The sequence below is a fragment of the Lampris incognitus genome, chromosome 21 (genome assembly GCF_029633865.1).
Source record: "Lampris incognitus isolate fLamInc1 chromosome 21, fLamInc1.hap2, whole genome shotgun sequence".
Taxonomy (NCBI): Eukaryota; Metazoa; Chordata; class Actinopteri; order Lampriformes; family Lampridae; genus Lampris; species Lampris incognitus.
Window position 1 is genome coordinate 10505053 of NC_079231.1, and position 15932 is coordinate 10520984.

General features: G+C 43.4%; 1 protein-coding gene across 2 annotated transcripts in view; it reads right to left on the reverse strand.

Moving 5' to 3' along the window:
• The window catches only part of LOC130131639 (protein Shroom2-like), a 57541-nt gene that overhangs the window by 20702 nt on the left and 20907 nt on the right, over positions 1-15932 (reverse strand). The gene's annotated exons all lie outside the window — the stretch shown is intronic.

The window sequence follows — 15932 nt, forward strand, 5'->3', positions numbered from 1 at the left end:
CACGTTCATGGTAAAACCGCAGCAGCCAGGAAATCGCTCAAAAGAAACTGAGTTAAGGTGTCTGTGGACTCATGTCAGTCATCCAAGAAGATACCGTGTCAAAACCAAGTAGGAGGAAACTCTGGATTGGCTCTACAGGTTTGTCGCTGAAGATTTTTCCTGTGGCCGGCTTCTATCAGTCTGGATGTCTCAACGAATAAAATCTGGGTTTTTTTTCTTCCCCCCTTTTCTCCCCAGTTGTATCTGGCCAATTACCCTACTCTTCTGAGCCGCCCTGGTCGCTGCTCCACCCCCTCTGCTGATCCGGGGAGGGCTGCAGACTACCACATGCCTCCTCCGATACATGAGGACTCACCGGCCGCTTCTTTTCACCTGACAGTGAGGAGTTTCACCAGGGGGACGTAGTGCGTGGCGGGATCACGCTATTCCCGCCAGTTACCCCTCCCCCCTGAACAGGCGCCCCGACCAATCAGAGGGGGCGCTAGTGCAGCGACCAGGTCACTCACACACATTCCGGCTTCCCACCTGCAGACATGGCCAATTGTGTACGTAGGGACACCCGACCAAGCCGGAGGTAACACGGGGATTCAAACCGGCGATCCCCGGGTTGGTAGGCAACAGAAATAGACCGCCATGCCACCCGGACGCCATCTGGTTTGTATTTCGTGGTGAAACCATCCCACTTGGTGATTTAGGACGTCAAAAGAAAGGCACCTTTTAAATGGGTGTCCTCACCTAGGTCCTCATTCTCCAAGAAGAGTGGCTTCTACACCAAACAAAAACCCAGATTTCCTTGCATTACATCAGAAACGCAAAAGCCAGGCAGAAGATTGGCAGAACATTTTCAAATCTACAACAGCCCGGTGTTTGTTTTCATTTTGTTTTGACATTTGAACGAGCGTGTTCCCTTGCAGACTTAGTATCAAATCCAATACCAGGTGGTACCAACAAAGCATACAAAATCTCTTAAAACATTTAAATCTCCTTTGCAGGGCTCAAAAAAAAGTTTCAACTGCTTACCTGAACAAAAAAAGGTCCACAACACAACATTTTCGATTGTAACTTCTAAGTGAGATGTTCGCTATCGAGGAAACGTGAGACATACGTGACGAAGACACAACACGGACTTTGTTTTATCTGAAGAACAAGTTCAGTCCATTCATTTTAAGTGTTATCTAACTATCTCTCTATCTGATTATGACAGCAGGAGGACTGGGAGAGGAACAGAGGTCCCATATGGAGGTGATCCCAGGTCAGCGTGGGTCCAAAACATAGCAGAAATATTAGAAATAATCATCTGTTTCAACACACTGTGTTAGAGTTTGAGGCTCTCAGGACTTTTAAGAAGCTGATGTGTGACTGGATCTCACTAGTAGACAGATACACATCCAGTTGTCAGACACACATACCCCTTGAAGCGGTTCTTCCTGGGAAGCATGTTGGGACAAGAATCCTCATTTTTAGTCACTTTCTGAACACACAACCAGTTATCAATTCACTTTCTGAACACACAACCAGTTACCAATGATCCCAAACCCACTCGGGACGACAGACTGAAACCTAAAACCAATCAAAGACACCGATTTAACTCAATGAACGGCACATGGAGGTAGGGTACACGTCGATAAAGGATTACAGTCGACTTTGGTAAGGAAACTACCACGAAATAACCACAACTAGTGAGGTCTGACATCACCACACAGACACACAAGTGCCTTGTTACTTCTCAAGGTCTGACTTCTGCATTCCACCCAACAGATGAGGAATCAATAACCTGAACTCACGCACGCCACACACAATACACACACACACATATACATGCACACATACAAATAAATACATACATACAAATACACACACACATGCACACACCACACACACACAAATTGATCGGTAACACCAACATACGGAGCATGACTAGTACACAGGGCTGGGCAATAATTTAATACTATCATTTATCATCTCTCAGAGGTGTATCTGAATTTATATTCAGATATGACAATACATCTGTTGTCATATCTGAATATATCTGTCAATATTTGAAGATATTGAAGATATCTGTCAATGTATGAAGATATTGTCATATCTGAATACACAGTTTTGTTGTCTAATTACAGTGAGAATATATAACCTACAATTTCTCACAAAATGAGGTGTGAAATATTTGAGGGAGTATTATTTGAAAACTAGTTTTGGTTTGATGTTATACTTTACATGATCACACAGTTCAGTGTGATGAACTTCACTTGGATTCCTAAACATGGGATATGTAAGCAGATACCATGAAATATATATCTCATGATGATAATATCTTCCGTACCACCCAGCACTCCTAGCACCAAACTGAGGGGGACATTACGACAAGGTGAATGAGGCACAACTCACAACTGACCATATTCACACGGCGGCCATTTTGCTGTCACACCTGAACTGCTGAGTCTCACCACTGTGTGTTAGGTGGTGTCAATTCACATTAACATAAAGAACCAGACAATAAGATTTAATTTCATCAGTTTCCGACTGAGAAAATCTAACAAAAATAAATGGATTATTAAATTCTGGAGTTGTCGGGCCATATTACAATACAAAATCATCTTTGTTCAACCATTTAGCTACTGTTAACAAGGCTGGTAAAGAAGATTACAGTGCAATATTAAGGTAGCTGTCATCTTTTACCTCAGTGTTTCAGAGATGTTGTAAATGACAGTGACTCATATGTCTGTATGATGTTAGTACTGATTACATCCAACACAGACATGTGCTCCAACCACTGGTACTGAGAGTTTTCTGTGGCATGATGAAGCCAGTGTTACACCAACATCTGTCCCCTGTCAGATTATGTGACGTTGCATTTAAAAGATTATTGCAGCCATGGCACGGCAGTTCCATGCAGTTAAGTTTAGGCATAAAGTTAGAGATGGTTAAACTTAGGTTGGACATGGTATGTTTAGATGTGGGTTTTGTGTGGGCAAGAATAGGATTAGCATCTGGGGGATGGTTGAATAGCGTTTGAGGGCAGGGTCACATAATCTGACAGGCCACAGAATTTGGTGCAACACCGGCAAGACTTGTTAGCTTCCAGGTTTTCTTAACCAGCCTCCAACAGCAGCTAAATGGCTGAACCATGATTATTTTAACTTGAAATATAACCTGACATCTCTCCAGATTGCATTTTCTAAGTCGGAAACTGGTGAATTTAAAGATTTTTGTCTGATTCTTTTACATTAACATGATTTACAAATTGGGACACAACAATAATACATATCTGTGAATGTTCTTATTCATCCAGGTCATAGTTATCTTCCCTTATGAACTTAATGTTCTTGTCCACTGCCAAGGTTATATATCACGGATATATAACCAAGTCCAGTTGCACTTGATTCAATTCCTTTGGCAGTGGACAAGATTATTAAGTTCACAAGGGAAGATAACAATAATACATAGCGGTTCACTTGACGTTTCTCACCGAGTGTCATGTCAGTGACCAAAAAATGGCTGCCATGTGACTAGAGTCAAGGTATTAACCACCAAAGAGAACTAAAACTAGATTTCAACAAACAGCGACATGTTGCCAGATGCCAGTATAAGGGGAAGGAGACCGGGACAGCTAGCCGTACACAGGAAACTCCTGCCCGGCGGTACCTCATAGAGCTTCGCAAAATCTTGGTGAGGAAGCTCCGGGCCACGTGCACCTCATTCTCTGACGGCACTGTTGTGGGCGAAACAACGTCCACCATCTTCACCTTCCTGGATGGTAGAGGATGAGGATGATGATGAAGGACACATCATACAAGACAAACAAACCAACTGGAGAGTTTTGACTCAAAGTGAAAAACATTTCCTGCTTTGCTAATCAGAGAGCAATAATAATGTCATGTATTGGAGTACATAAGAAGATGTAGTGGAAGACAAATCAGCATGCCGTGTGGTTGTCTTCCGTTCTTTTTAACACATCAAAACTGTTAAAAAAATACACACTTTTCATTCCTATCCAGACCTGTGTAGGAGTGCTGGGGCATATATCACCATGCTTGCTGTCTTTACAGTTCAAATTACCTTCATAAAACCTTAATTCTCCATCTTTCCTTCATAGATTTGGTCTAAAGGGAAAAAATTTAATTCAAGATTTGCAGAAAGGTCACTTCTTAATTGGGTGAACTTCCCCCGACCCTGGTTGGAATCCTTTTTCTTTATTCTGATCCGGTTCTGGGTATTTAACTCGTGTACTTATCCTCTCAACACACAATGAGCAAAAACAGAAGAATAAGCCTCCAGGTTTCCAGCTACACAAGCAGGCATCAAATCCAAAATCCTCAGCTCAGAAGTGGACACTTAGTGCAGTGAACCAATAAGGAGGTGAAGGGTTAGAGAGAGAAAGGCTGGTAAAACAAAAAGAAGAGAAGGAAATTGGTCGTGTTTGTTTTGTTCTTTGTGCATCATTTAGAAAAGGGGAGGTGATTTAGTCTCATCATTATAACTTAAGATAGGACAGAATTGATCTCTGTGTACAGAGATGGACCCCTGAGGCTTATTAGTACACTTAGCAGTTATTTTCCATTTAATACAAACACAGGGTTCATAGGTCACAGGTTTGATTCCTGCGAAAGGAAGGCTGGGTCCATAAAAATCCCCGTCTCCTTCTTAAGTGTCTTTGAGCAAGGCAATCTCTCTCCATCCACTCGCTGACTGTAAGACTATCTGGAGCTCCATCTAACTCCCAACATATAAAATCAAAGAGGACCACGACACGCAGCCAGGGTAATATTTCCTGTCCACACACATGCACACATTGAGTAGTTGAGGCGGCATTTGAAAAATACCAATCTGGTTTTTGGGCCAATCATAGCACTGAGACGGCACTAGTCAAGGTTGTAAACAACCTCAGGTCCAATATGGATATGAAGAAACTGTCTGTGTTAACACAACTTGACTTGAGCGCAGCCTTTGGACACAATAGAACAATCAGTTCTTTTTGATAGACTTCACAGTCTGATTGGCCTCTCTGATACTGTTCTTAATTTCTTCACATCTTATATTACCAGCAGAGAATTCTTTGTAAGCACAGATGAAAGTTCATCTAAATTCTTTTTAAAATTGTGGTGTTCCTCAAGGTTCAATTTTAGGTTTTGTGCTTTTTTACCTTTATGTGCTTCCACTTGGAAACATCATCAGGAGACACAGCATAAACTTTTATAGCTGTGCTGATGACACACAGCTTTACATCGCCATATCACCTGATGATACAGGGCCAATAGTTGCCCTTTTTAACTGTATTTTAGATATCAAGTTATGGATGGCAGAGAATTTTCTACAGCTCAATCAGGACAAGACTGAATTCTTGGGTACTGAAGCTCTGAGAGAAACTCAATGCGAAACTGCAAACAATGTAATTAAATCCCTGTCAACAAGTAAAAAACTCTGGTGTTATCTTTGATTCAGATCTTAGTTTTAAGCCTCACATTAAAAACATAACTAACATTTTATCATCTGAACAACATTGCCAGAGTGTGACTGTTTCTCTCTCCAGCCAACATGGAGACACTAATGCACGCCCTTATTACCTACAGGACTGACTATTGTAATACTCTCCTTTCTGGTCTCAGAAAGAACATAGCTCAATTACAGTTACTGTGAAACTCAGCTGCTTGCTGGAACGTGACTCCGGTTTCGTTGCTCTCGCAGTGTACTTAATAGAATAACAACACTACCACACAACAATCTTTAGATATATACACAAGGATTGACTTATACAGGCGAAATAAGAGGTGATAAAGTGCAATGGTGCAGAGAATATATCAGTCTTCAAACTATCAATCTAATCAATCTATCTATTCTGCAGTCAATAAATCCCAGCCTGGTTTCCCATGAATGAAACTTTACCATCAACTTATTCTCAGAGGAGTTTGTGGCTCATCTTAAAAAAACAAAATGGATTTGCTCTGTGTGCTTTAAAAAAAAAGAAAAAAAGGGAAAACATGTACCTGCAACTAAATTACATTAAAACAAGCCTTTGAATCAAGTATTTACTCTTATTCTATTTTTCCAGTGATAACAGGTTCAGAGACAGAAAAGTACAAAATATCTCCAGGACAGAGAATTAATTTTTTTTCATATCGGTTGTAGCAGTTATGGTGACCACTGACTAGAAGTCAAAGGTCACTGTGCTTCATATTCATCATAAAAACAGACAGAATGTAAATCTGTTCCATCGGCCACATCAGTTTTCAAATCAATAAATTATTGGCAAGTCTCGGCAAATAAACGTACTTGGATACCGACTCTGCTGTACTACAATCAATGTCCACCTGACCTTGTCATTTAATTTAACATTGGGCCTTAAAATCATATTTCTCTTACTAAACAAGTACTTCTAACATAGGGCTTCTGAGTCACACACACACACACACACACACACACACACACACACACACACACACACACACACACACACACACACACACACACACACACACACACACACCACAACAAAAGAATTATTTTCTGAAAATCGTACTGGCATTTTGTTAATACTGATGGTTGCTATGGTAATCAGCACCCGGAGGTCAAAGTTCACCCAACTCTCTATCTACCATCACATCACCGGATATCAGAGGGTCTCTGATCTCCAGACAGGAAGACAGACAGGAGGGAGAGACATCTGGTCCATAGACATAAAGCCTCTAAACCAGATCCATGATGAAGACGAGTCCGCTTATGTCATGCTGCCACTCCACCCCACTGATGATTGTAGAGAAGGTGCCAATCCGTATATTTCTACTTGTGTAGTTATAATAAATGGTAAATGGACTGCATTTTATTTTTTAGATTTTCCCTTTTACTCCCCAGTTGTACCTGGCCAGTTACCCCACTCCGCTGAGCCGTCCCGGTCACTGCTCTACCCCCTCTGCCAATCCGGGGAGGGCTGCAGACTACCACATGCCTCCTCCGAAACATGTGGAGTCGCCAGCTGCTTCTTTTCACCTGACAGTGAGGAGTTTCACCAGGGGTACATAGCGCATTGGAGGATCACGCTATTCCCCCCAGTTCCCCCTCCCCCCTGAACAGGTGCCCTGACTGACCAGAGGAGGCGCTAGTGCAGTGACCAGGACACATACCCACATCCGGCTTCCCACCCGCAGACACGGCCAATTGTGTCTTTAGGGACGCCCGACCAAGCCGGAGGTAACACAGGAATTCAAACTGGCGATCCCCATGTTGGCAGGCAACAGAATAGACTGCTATGCTACCTGGACGCCCCCTACAAACTGTTTTTTAGTGACCCTCAATCATGTGTATGCTGGTTTTCTCTCCAACCAGCCTCTGTCTACACCATCTGACTTCACTAACTAGTCCTCTGGTCATGCTAATCAGTAAATTAAGTGTTGGGTTGGAAGCAAAATCAACATGCACATGTCTCTTGATAACACGTGGATGAGGATCACTGCTTGAGATTACTGTCAGATGTAGTCTGCTTGGACACCAAACATGATAAAGGACAGCTCATACAAACTGAGAAGACAACAACTCAAACACACAAGTAATGTTGGAGTTTGACCACGAGAGAGCAAATCAATGGACTACTGTAACAGCTACTCAAAGCACTTTACAATCAATGAATGCCTCACTCACATGCACACACACACACACACACACACACACACACACACTGGTGTCAGCCATGCAAGGAAACAACCAGCTCATCGGGAGCAATTAGGGGTTAGGTGTCTTGCTCAAGGACACCTCGTCATTTTTGCGAGGAGGAGCCGAGGATCAAACCGGCAACCCTCCAGTTAGCAGATGACCTGCTCTGCCTCCGAGCTACCGCCGCCCACTTCACCAATAAACTTCGCCAACTGCTCGAAAGAGAAATGCTCTTATTGTGCACGGGCCGAGAGTTACGTGTTGCTCTTCATCAGTTATGACATCCATAAACACCTACCGACTCACCCAACATGCAAGAAATACTGACGGAAACACGGTTTAAAAAAGCAATAAAATGCTTTACTAATTCCCAAGAGCAGAAGACAGCTATTGAACAAAATAAACCTACAGTGTTTAGGAAACGACCTCCTCTGGGTGTTTAAGTGAGGGAGACATCGGTGGGACTTTACAGTTCAGACTATCTTAATAACAAAGCCTTCGTCCCGCCGAGGGGCGGTAGAAACGGTGCATTCTTCAGCCAAAGGAATGCGGGGAGGTGTTTTTCCCTCGCTGTTTGCTGTCTGGACGTGGGACATCTCTGTTGGCCATCTCCCAAAAGGTCCTGGCTCTCTGGAGGAGGATGGCTCTCAGTCAGAGAGACCTTGTGAGCCTCTCGAGATGCCATGAAGCAGAATAATGAGGGGAGCGTGCCTCTTTTCAACCCTTCTCTACTCTCTCTACGTGCTTCCTTCCTGAATGAATGAACGTGATCCACATCGGCATGAATTTGCGACTGCTAACCAGAGGACGCTGTGAAGGACCTGTTGTAGTTTTAGGTTTGCTACTGGTAGTGGTGAACGTGTGAAAACTGGGGAGATCCACAATCTGCTGATTTTCTTCTTTTGTTGTTTTTGGATCCCCCCCCCCACCACCATTTTTCTCCCCAGTTGTACTTGGCCATTCTTCCGAGCCATTCTGGTCGCTGCTCCACCCCCTTTGCTGATCCGGGGAGGGCTGCAGACTACCACATGCCTCCTCCGATACATGTGGCGTCACCGGCTACTTCTTTTCACCTGAAAGTGAGGAGTTTCACCAGGGGGATGTAGTGCATGGGAGGATCACACTATTCCCCCCAGTTCCCCCTCCCCCCGAGCAGGCACCCCAACCGACCATAGGACGCGCTAGTGCAGCGACCAGGACACATACCTACATCCAGCTTCCCACCCGCAGACACACCCAAATTGTGTCTGTAGGGACCAAGCCGGAGGTAACGGGGATTCGAACCAACAATCCCTGTTTTGGTAGGCAATGGAATAGACCGCCGCGCTACCCATGCACCCCTATCTGCTGATTTTCTACCCATAATTGCTTTGATTTTCACAAAAGCCCAGGAGTGGCAAAATTACACAAGAAATATCAAATATCAGACTGTATAAAAAAATATGGACGTAGCATCGGGGACACCACCCACTGGTTTCTAAAGGGGCATTTTGAAGCTTAGGGTTTGGCTTTATGCTCACCACCATCTTGTCAGTAGTTGGAGCCAGAAAATCAAAATTCAGGCACCAGGTTGGAGCTAAGATGAGATCTAGGTGACAGACAGGGTGACAGACCCGTCAATCAAGGCAGACAGGATGACAGACTTGTCAATCAAGGCAGACAGGGTGACAGACCTGTCAATCAAGGCAGACTGGATGACAGACCTGGCAATCAAGGCAGACACGCCCTTAACATGCCCCCTTTTTAAATCCTTAATATCTTTTTAACAGACCAATAATTTTCAAAATAACAACCCTCACCCCATGTGCCAGACTTGGACTTAGCAACTGAGACCCCAACTATTTGTAGAAAAACTCTGATTTACAGGCCGTTAATTACGTAGTAATGTGAAGAAATAACAATAACGTAAAATCAGCAAAATCAATACAATGACAAGTTGTAGTAGTAGAATTACTAGTGTTGGGTAACTACAGAGTAAAATTAAAGTAAAATAAATAGGTTTGATCAGTAATTATATGGGAATTAATGATTATAGTGAGTGGTATAGCCCACATACAGGGTAAGACAGGTGGGTCATTTGCTCACACTACTACATAATTTCTTGGCAATTTCTTCACAATTACTATGTAATTAACGGCCTGTAAATTATAGAGTTACCGAAATTTTTTTTTATTGACTTTGTATATGAATTCCCTATGTGACGTACACTGGTAGTGTTGCTGTAAAGCCCACTGAGGCAAATTTGTAATTTGTGCTAATGGGCTATACAAATAAAACTGACACTCCTTGGAACACAAGGAATGGTGGTACTGCAGCTTAAGGCACCTCCACATTGGCTTCCTTCAACTTCCTGTCCCGGTGGTTGCGGCTTAGTTTGAGCCATCATGAGACAGGTCAGATTTACCTGAATGATGATGTGCAGAGCAGCTCTACTATTACAACAAATCATCATTGCATTGGAGAAAAAGTGTCTTAAGTATTAAAGTCATGTGTACAATATACTTAAAATGAGGTAAGGAACTGTATCTTGTACACACGAAGTAGTATCCTGCCCACCATTTAGTAAAACCTACTGCCGAAATTGGAAAGGAAATATCATGTAACCTGTAGATTTGTCATTCTGTACAAAAATCATTATTTCCTGAATACCGTCTCACCTTTGTCCATTTGATTTTCCCTGATATGTTGACACTCTATGTATTCTTAAAAACTCTGGCCGACATTCTTTAAGGACGTAATTTCCTTGTACTTGCAAACTTACCACCAAACGACAAAACTCGGCGTGATATTTGTGATATGGAAACTACAGCTTATTCCGCTGCTGAACTTTGCTGCGTGTCCCTTTGGATAAAACAGCTCAGCTGTAAAAGACCCCATAAAACACCATCCCTTCCTCCAACCGTGAGAGGGAGAAGAAAAAGAGAAAGAGATGCAGAGAAAGACAGACAGAGAAAGACAGGCAGAGAGAGGGAGAGAGACAGCGAGAGAGAGAGAATGGAGCGATGTTGCAGCCTCCAACTGTACAATGGAAATGCTAATGTCCATTGTAAAGCACGAGGGTGTATTGTTATGGGATCTGGCCGGACGTCATAGATATTCCTGCAGACAAGACACTGGGAGAGAGAGAGACAGACAGACAGACAGACAGACAGACAGACAGACAGACAGACAGACAGACAGACAGACAGACAGAGAGACGGAGACAGACAGACAGACAGACAGACAGACAGACAGACAGAGAGAGAGAGAGAGAGAGAGAGACAGACAGACAGACAGACAGACAGAGACAGACAGACAGACAGACAGAGAGAGAGAGCAAGACAGACAGACAGAGAGAGAGAGAGAGAGAGAGAGAGAGAGAGAGAGAGAGAGAGAGAGAGAGAGAGAGAGAGAGAGAGAGCGAGACAGACAGACAGACAGACAGACAGAGAGAGAGAGAGAGCGAGACAGACGGAGATAGCAAGCCACAGACAGACAGAGAGAGAGAGTCCACCGGTTTTCCCAGGAAATAAAACGGCTCTGATTTCACCACAGACACACCTCGCTTATTGAAGACAGGAAAACAGATAAGGAAAAATCCCTGATAACCTCAACGTGACACCTTGTCACGGCTGACCCAGATGTTATCTGACACGACGCCAGCGAGAGGGGCAATAACACCTCCACAACATGATCCCCATCCTTATGTTACTTTTCCACTTTTGAAATGAAACCAGGCCTGCTGACCAAAACAACAGATGTAAAGATTTAGACTGAATTCCATTAATGCCAATTATCACTCATTAAAACCCTGTCCCCAATGAACGCCCGTCGACCGAATCAACAAAACTACCACGGCACGAGAACAAGAAAAAGGTGCGTGCCTAAACTAATCCAGTGTCCAGTGTTAACATCAGAAAGAGAGCGTACACACAGTAAACACATGTATGCTGCAGACGGCTGCAGGTGGCGTGGCCAGAAACCGAGACGGGATAAACAAACCGCACAAGCAAAATGGAAATCTGCAGAGAAACAACCTGATTTGTCTGGGTGTCGCCAATAAAATGCACCGAGTGAAACAGGATTGTCTAGTTAGAGTCAAGAGGAAAACAATAACAGAAATGTAACATTGGCTCAAAAATTTATATATATGTATATAAATCTATGAGTGACATAGCAACTCACCAGACTATGGAGACCCACACAAAATCCTCCTTGTAAAAGACATTCGCAATGGAAAAGGTCGACACTGTCAGCTAAAACAAACCCTTCCTCTCCACTTCTTCACAGTACACTCCAAAAATATAACAGAGAGAGACAGACAGACAGACAGACAGAGAGAGAGAGAGAGGGAGGGAGAGAGGGAGAGAGGGAGAGACAGACAGACTGAAGTTGGAGGTTCTCACCGTCCTGATGTGGATGAGCGCTGTGAGGAATCCAACACATCCATGACCTAAAACACTGCCAGCCTTGCCTTCCTTGCATAAACAGGAATGCTGTGCACAGTCACACACGCTGACACTCACACTCCAACACACATACCGACACACACACATACACACACACGCACACACACAGGACACACAACCCACTTTCCACAAGTGTGCCTATGGGAGTGTGTTTTCCCAGGCAGTGCAGCGCTCACTTGGTGCTTTTCTAATGGGATTATAAAGAGACGGCTCTGTGTGTGTGTGTGTGTGTGTGTGTGTGTGTGTGTGTGTGTGTGTGTGTGTGTGTGTGTGTGTGTGTGTGTGTGTGTGTGTGAGATTAGTCCTTGTTGTAATCTGCTGTATTTGTAATCGGTTATTTGGGTATGTACTGTATGCAACTTTATTTAAATATGCCATTATCTGGGCATTCGGGTGGCGTGGCGGTCTATTCCATTGCCTACCAACATGGGGATCACCAGTTCGAATCCCTGTGTTACCTCCGGCTTGGTCAGGCATCCCTACAGACACAATTGGCCGTGTCTGCGGGTGGGAAGCCGTATGTGGGTATGTGTCCTGGTCGCTGCACTAGCGCCTCCTGTGGTCAGTCGGGGCGCCTGTTTGAGGGGGAGGTGGAACTGGGGGGAATAGCGTGATCCTCCCACGCGCTACGTCCCCCTGGTGAAACTCCTCACTGTCAGGTGAAAAGAAGCGGCTGGTGACTCCACATGTTTCGGAGGAGGCATGTGGTAGTCTGCAGCCCTCCCTGGCTCGGCAGAGGGGGTAGAGCAGCGACCGGGGCGGCTTGGAAGAGTGGGGTAATTGGCCAAGTACAATTAGGGAGAAAAAAAAGGTTTGTCTCAACTATACAGAGTTTTGTTATGGCTGAATAATTTATAACTTATTATACTTATATATTATATACAAAAATATATATACTATATATTCATTTATTTAGATATCATATAGTTATATATTATATACTTATGTTATAATCAGAACAATAACAACAATAATTTGTAACCTGTATATAGCAGTTGTATATGTATTTTCAACCGTACATTTTTATTGCACATCTGGTTTAAAGAGGTAGTGCACATCATAGATATGTAGGTGACACATCTTGACCAGAGGGAGCTGTTCACAGAGAGTCATGTCTTGATGCATGCTCAAGGTGAGGGAATCCCAGAAAGGTGAATCAGTTCATCTGGACACAAGGTTTAGTGGGAGAAACGTTTCATCACTCAGCTAAGTGACTTCGTCAGTCTCAGCTGACTGCAGGTATCCCCACCCTCAGAAACAATACAGTGGCATAACGACCAAAAACAACCATCAGTTTCATGAGCAAATTGCCGTGACCATTGATTAGAGTTACAATGGTCATGTGTGCTATTCACAAAGGATTGGGGAATAGTTGCAATCACAGCACAGGCCCTGAGTACATGTGCTTAACCTAACTGGGAGTTTGTCAAAGCCAGGAAGACGCCCAAACAGTGCACCCACCAATTGAAGAGAGGAGAAGGACAACAGCTGTCTAAATGTAAACCAGTGGTGATTCCATATGTGGCAGAAAAAAATCATTGGCACTCCCCTGCCCACCCTGCAGGACATGTTATTTAACAGCTGGGTCCTTAGAGGTGCAGTCGTTGACATAGAGGGAGAAGAGCAGTGGGGAGAATACACATCCCTGGGGAGCACCAATGCCGACCGTCCGTGTACCAGAAGTGACTTCTCCCAGCCTCACTTGCATGTCAAGAAGCTGGTGATCCACTGACAGATGGTGGATGATACAGTGAGCTGGGAGAGTTTGGAGAGGATTTCTGGAATGATGGTGCTGAATGCCAAGCTGTGGTCCACAAACAGGATCTTGCATATGTCACTGGGCAATCAAGGTGTTATAGGACGTAGTGCAGTTCCTCTTTTTTTCTTTTGGGGGGGGGATTCCCCCCTTTTTCTCCTGAATTGTACTAGGCCAAATACCCCACTCTTCTGAGCCGTCCTGGTTGCTGTTTCACCCCCTCTGCCGATCTGCGGAGGGCTGCAGACTAATAATAATAATAATTTTATTTATATAGCACCTTTCTAAAAAAATGTTACAAAGTGCTTCATACAAAAAAAAAAACAGATAAAGCCAGACAAGGCAGGAATAAGAGTAAGATCAAATAAGAGTAAAACTAAAAACAGTAAAAATAAAAACAAATATCAAACATTTGTAAAAGCTTTCATAAAAAGAAAAGTTTCAGACAAGGTTTAAAAGAAGCTAAAGACTTAGTTCGTCTTAGCTCAGCAGGAAGAGCGTTCCATAGTGTGTGGGCTCTAACAGCAAAAACCCGATCAACCTTTGTAACCAACCGAGACCTGGGAATAACTAGCAGGGCTCCATCTGCAGACCTTAATCATAGAGGGGGGACATACCAAGTCAATAAATCACAAATGTAAAAAGGAGCAAGACCATTTAAAGCCTTAAAAGTGAGCAGTAAAATTTTAAAATCAATTCGAAATATAACAGGGAGCCAGTGTAGGGAGGCAAGCACAGGAGTGATATAGTCATGCCTCCTTGTCCCTGTAATGAACCGAGCAGTGGCATTTTGTACCAACTGCAGACGGTGGAGTGAGCCCTTACTGATACCAGAATAAAGTGCATTACAGTAGTCAAGTCGAGAAAAGATAAACACGTGTACAACTTTTTGCAAATCAGCAATTGATAAAAATGACCTAATTTTGGAGATTAGCTTGAGTTGGAAAAAGCATGACTGAACAACATGTTTAATTTGATTGTCAAAACTGAGGTTACCATCAAATATTACCCCAAGATTCCTAGCAACCTGTTTAAGATTACCTGACAGACCACCAAGATTAGTTGCAAACGGACTGATGGAATTTTCGGGGCCCAACAGAATGACCTCAGACTTATCATCGCTAAATTTAAGAAATTTTTTGGACATCCTGGATTTAATGTCGGTGAGGCAAGCTGTGAGATTTAATAGGGCGCTAGGATCAGTGGGTTTTATTGGCATGTATAACCGAGTGTCATCAGCATAAAAATGGTAGAGCACATGGTGATTTTGAATGATCTGGCCAAGGGGCAGCATGTATTTAGAAAAGAGATGGGGGCCAAGAACTGAGCCTTGAGGGACACCACAACTCAACTGAGCCACTGAGGAGGTAGAGTTACCCAGAACAACAGAAATAGTTCTGTTGGTGAGATAAGAGTGTAATAAGTTAAGAGCTGAGCCCTTGATGCCAACCCAAGTCTCTAAGCGATGTAGGAGGATGTTGTGATCAACCGTGTCAAAGGCAGCACGTAAGTCCAAAAGAACTAAAATTGAGCAGTCACCTCTGTCTGCATTCAGCAGCAGATTATTAGTGACCTTAACTAGAGTTGTCTCAGTACTATGAAGTGCTCTAGAACCAGACTGGAAACTATTAAAAACAGTATTTGTGTTCATAAAAGAAATCCACTGAGAAGAAATTACTCTCTCCAGAAACTTAGATAAAAAAGACAATTTGGAGATTGGCCTGTAGTTACTTAGGGACAGGGGGTCTAAATTAGGTTTCTTCAGCAATGGGTGAATGATGGCATGCTTAAAACTGCCTGGAAAAGAACCGGAGGCCAGATAATTATTAAGAATTTGAAAAATAACGGGGCTGATAGTGGAAAATACGTCCTTGAGTAGCTTAGTGGGAAGATGTCTAGGATGCAGGAGGAGGAGCTCATATTGGAGACTGTAGTCTCAAACACTGAAACTGTAATTGGTTCAAATTGGGTGAAAGAGGCAGAATTAACATGGGGAATGGAACGAAAAGAGCCTGGCTGGATTTGGGACCTAATATTCTCCACCTTGTTTTACAAAATGAGTGAAGTTTTTCGGACAACTCAACATC